This window comes from Crocuta crocuta, unplaced genomic scaffold (genome assembly GCF_008692635.1).
Source record: "Crocuta crocuta isolate KB4526 unplaced genomic scaffold, BGI_CrCroc_1.0 scaffold180, whole genome shotgun sequence".
NCBI classification, from domain to species: domain Eukaryota; kingdom Metazoa; phylum Chordata; class Mammalia; order Carnivora; family Hyaenidae; genus Crocuta; species Crocuta crocuta.
Genome location: NW_027527549.1, coordinates 2088653 through 2092453, shown reverse-complemented (window position 1 = coordinate 2092453; position 3801 = coordinate 2088653).

Below are 3801 nucleotides of genomic sequence, written 5' to 3'. Positions count from 1 at the left end.
AGACGGGGGAGTCTGAAGAGGTAACTCTTTCCTGACTTGACCAACTTCCACGGAAAGTGAGTCAGGACAACCCCTTCAAAGGAGGTCGTAGCCCCCTGAGGCAGGGGCCTTTCCTGGGCACGGCTGGGTCCCTAGCACCCAGCCTGGAGCTGGCACATCGTGAACTCTGATTAAATACTTGCTGACTTGAGTGAATGATTGGAAATAGAAAGGCTGGGGTGCCTGGGTGTCTCCATTGGCTGAGCGTCCGACTTCGGCTCAGGTCGTGATCTCACAGTTTGTGAGTTCGAGCCCCATGTCGGGCTCTGTGCTGACAGCTCAGAGCCTGGAGCTGCTTCAGATTCTGTGTCTCCCTCTCTCTCGGCCCCTCCCCTGCTCACACTCTGTCTCTGTCTCTCTCTTTCAAAAATAAACATTAAAAATTTTTTAAAAATGAAAGAAAGAAAGAAATAGAAAGGCTAATGGAACAGAAATCCCAGTGAGCAAGTGAAACAGGGGGCTGAGGACCTAACCTGACTGGATTGGCCTCCACACCAGGGAGGTCCTAGAGGCTGGGTGACTGGGAAAAACTAAGCACAGTGCTTAGAGAAACCAGAGCTGAGAGAAGAAAGGGTCAGTCTGTGAGTCACCTGTCCTTCAAACCCAGGCCCTGTCTGAGGAGGGAGCCGAGGAATGTAAAACCGTGAGTCAGCAGGTTATCTGTGTTGCTACCTTCTGAGTCACCTCCTGACCCCCTGCGGACCTGCCCTCCTGTGTGACAGGGCGTGGGGGAACGTGCACGGCTGTGTGTTTATATCTATACCCACACACTCAGCAGACACCAGCAGCCAGGATGAGTCAAGAGCTTCTCTCACGTTTTATTTAAGCCGTGTTACTGGGCTGTCCTGTCAGTGACTCACTGCTTACCTGCCCCTCCCCCAGGAGAAGTGCCTTCTGACAGAGGTGAAGCCTGGCATGCCTCACGGTGTGTCAGGGGCCAAAGGGCTGCTTACTAGCCAGGTCCTGTCTGTCTCCAGGAGCCACGTGCTTCCAGGCTCTCTGTGCTGCCCCAGTGAAAATGAGGTCCCAGCCAAGGCTGAGCCTGGTGCTTACCCTCAGCCCTCCAGGGAACTCTCTCCCCTTCCTCAAAAAGCCCTCCCTAGTCTGTCCCTCTCTTCCCCTTACCTGTGTCTGTTTCGTCTCCTCGGGCATAACTGTAGAAAAAGCAGCTCTTCCATGGCCATTGCAATCTATTACCAGAGAATTCTTGAGGGCCCCAGTGCCTTCCAATTCCCCTCCCCCATCCTACTAGAAGAATATCTAGTAAATCATTCTTCTCACCACTGAAATCATTCCTGACATTACTACCACATTAACCTTCCTCAGATGTAGCTTATTGCTCAAAAACTTCCATCTCATACCAAATTCAGTAAAAATGTGTCTTCCTAACACTGTGCATAGTGTGTGGCCAGCCACAGGCAGGGTGAGAAGAAGGAACTTCCATGTAGCTCTGGCCACAGCCAAGTGTCCAGGGGTGAGCCCCTGACCTAACCTGGGCTAGTCGGAGTCTCTTCCATGAAATTCTGAATAGGGGCTCAGGAATTCCAATCTCTGTCTGGACGAAAGGCTTAAACAAGGAAGCTGTAAAGACTCAGGAGTGTGGGGGGGCCCATTTTCCCATGACATGATCAGCAAAGCTTAGAAAGCAGCTCCACAGTGAGAGCAGGATAGAGCTAGCACGCACAGAGCAGCCAAAGGGACAGGGAAACCTATCGCCCTGTCCCCTACAGTCCCCAGCTGCCAGGCACAGTGTTACCCTAAAGTACTTTCTCCATGTCAGTATATAAACATGGAGGGTGGTAAATGAAACAGCTAAATGTCCACTTATAGTAGAAAGGTTCATTAGAAAAATATTTAAAATGACATGGTATATAAAATAATATTTTAGAAAAAAGTTTCCAAGGAAGGAAGAAATTCATTCAGACTAATTTTACTGAGCACCTACTATGGACCGAGCATTCTGCTTCACTTTGCATTCGAATTTCCAAAATCAGGTAGGCATGAGCCACACATGAACAAGCTTGAAAGAGAGAGAGAGAGAGAAAGGAAGGAAGGAAGGAAGGAAGGAAGGAAGGAAGGAAGGAAGGAAGGAAGGAAAGAAGGAAGGAAAGAAGGAAGGAAGGAAAGAAATTTATGGTGTCTGAAATGTTTTTCATTCTCTTTTTTTTTCATTTTTTAGGTTTATTTATTTATTTTGAGAGAGAGAGAGAGAGAGCAGGGGAGGAGCAGAGAGAGGGAGAGAGAGCATCCCAAGCAGGCTCTGTATTGTCAGTGCAGAGCCCGATATGGAGCTCAAATTCACCAACTGTGAGATCATAACCTGAGCCGAAACCAAGAGTCGAATGTTTAACTGACTGAGCCTTCGAGACACCCATTGTTTATCATTCTTCTTACAGGTGACTGTTCATGATCTGAAAATGATCTCCAAAGGCCTCGTTTACAATTATACTCATCACTGACACTTCTTGCCCTGACTTCTTGTAGGAAAGGCAGGATTTTGCAGGTGCAGTAACCTATTAACTGGATTTAACTCTACCCTGGAACCTTTTTTTTTTTCAACACTTATTTATTTCAGGAAAACAGAGCACAAGCATGGGAGAGGCAGAGAGAGAGGAAGACACAGAATCCCAAGCAGGCTCTGGGCTCTGAGCTAGCTGTCAGCACAGAGCCCGACGCAGGGCTCTAACTCACGAACTGTGAGATCATGAATGACCTGAGTCCAAGTCAGAGACTCAACTGGCTGAGTCACCCAGGCGCCCCTACCTGGGAATCTTAATAATGGTTCATAATTTTTGCATTAATTAAAATTTACAGGTGTTTAAAGTTATTAATTGCCTTAGAACATAACGAAGCTGGTTTACTATGGACAAATAAGCTCCTAGTCATGGTAAGAGGATCTCTGGAAGCATCCATTGTCTGTCTGTCTGTGTCTGTGTGTCTCTCTCTCATGTTTTTGGTTCCCAGATGTGGAATCCTAGGAGGAAAGGAAAGTGGGGGGAGACCAGAAAAGGGAAAGAGAAAAAATGGATGTTCTCTGAGAAGTCCTTTTACAATAGCAATAAAAATAGCTAGCTTTTATTGAGCATTTCCTATGCTGTTGAGGTCACCCACTGAGCTAGTGCTCTCCAAATGTACCTTCTGCAATCGTCAGGAAGAGCCTGAAAGATGGGCATGGTCCTCACACTCCAAAGAGGAAGAAGCTGAGGTCTGAGTCTACTAGTAAGTGGCAGGATCACTAAATTCAGAGCGGGGTCCTTAATCGCCAACTCTGGGGACTCCTCTGACTCATATGGATATCGGGGCTCAGCCGAGCTCTGGCGGAATCACTCGGCCCCGCACCCATCAGCCAATCCGAGCTCCAGCCCGGGCGGTGGAGGAGGAACCGTCTCACCAGCCTAACGACCAGGAGCTCAGACCCCAGCACCTTTCCCGGCATCTGTTTGTCAGGCCCACTGAGCGCCGAGCTTAACAGCATCCTCTTCATCAGGGTCCTGGAGTCCAGAGCTCTCGGGAAGGTCCTGAATGGAAAAGGAACTGCCAACCAGGCCACTGTCCCCAGAGCCTAGGCCTCAATGTAAAAGGGTTAAATTGCTCTTGAAAAGCCAGAAACCAAAGAGACAGGGTCCCCTCATACTCCTTTTCCCAGAGGCCCCTAAATGTCCCCAGGGAAGCAGGGGCCCCTGCAGCGACCCATCTTGTTTCGATTGTCCTGAAAATGTCCCCATCACAGCCCAGAGCTGGGGGGGGGGGGGGGGGGGGGGC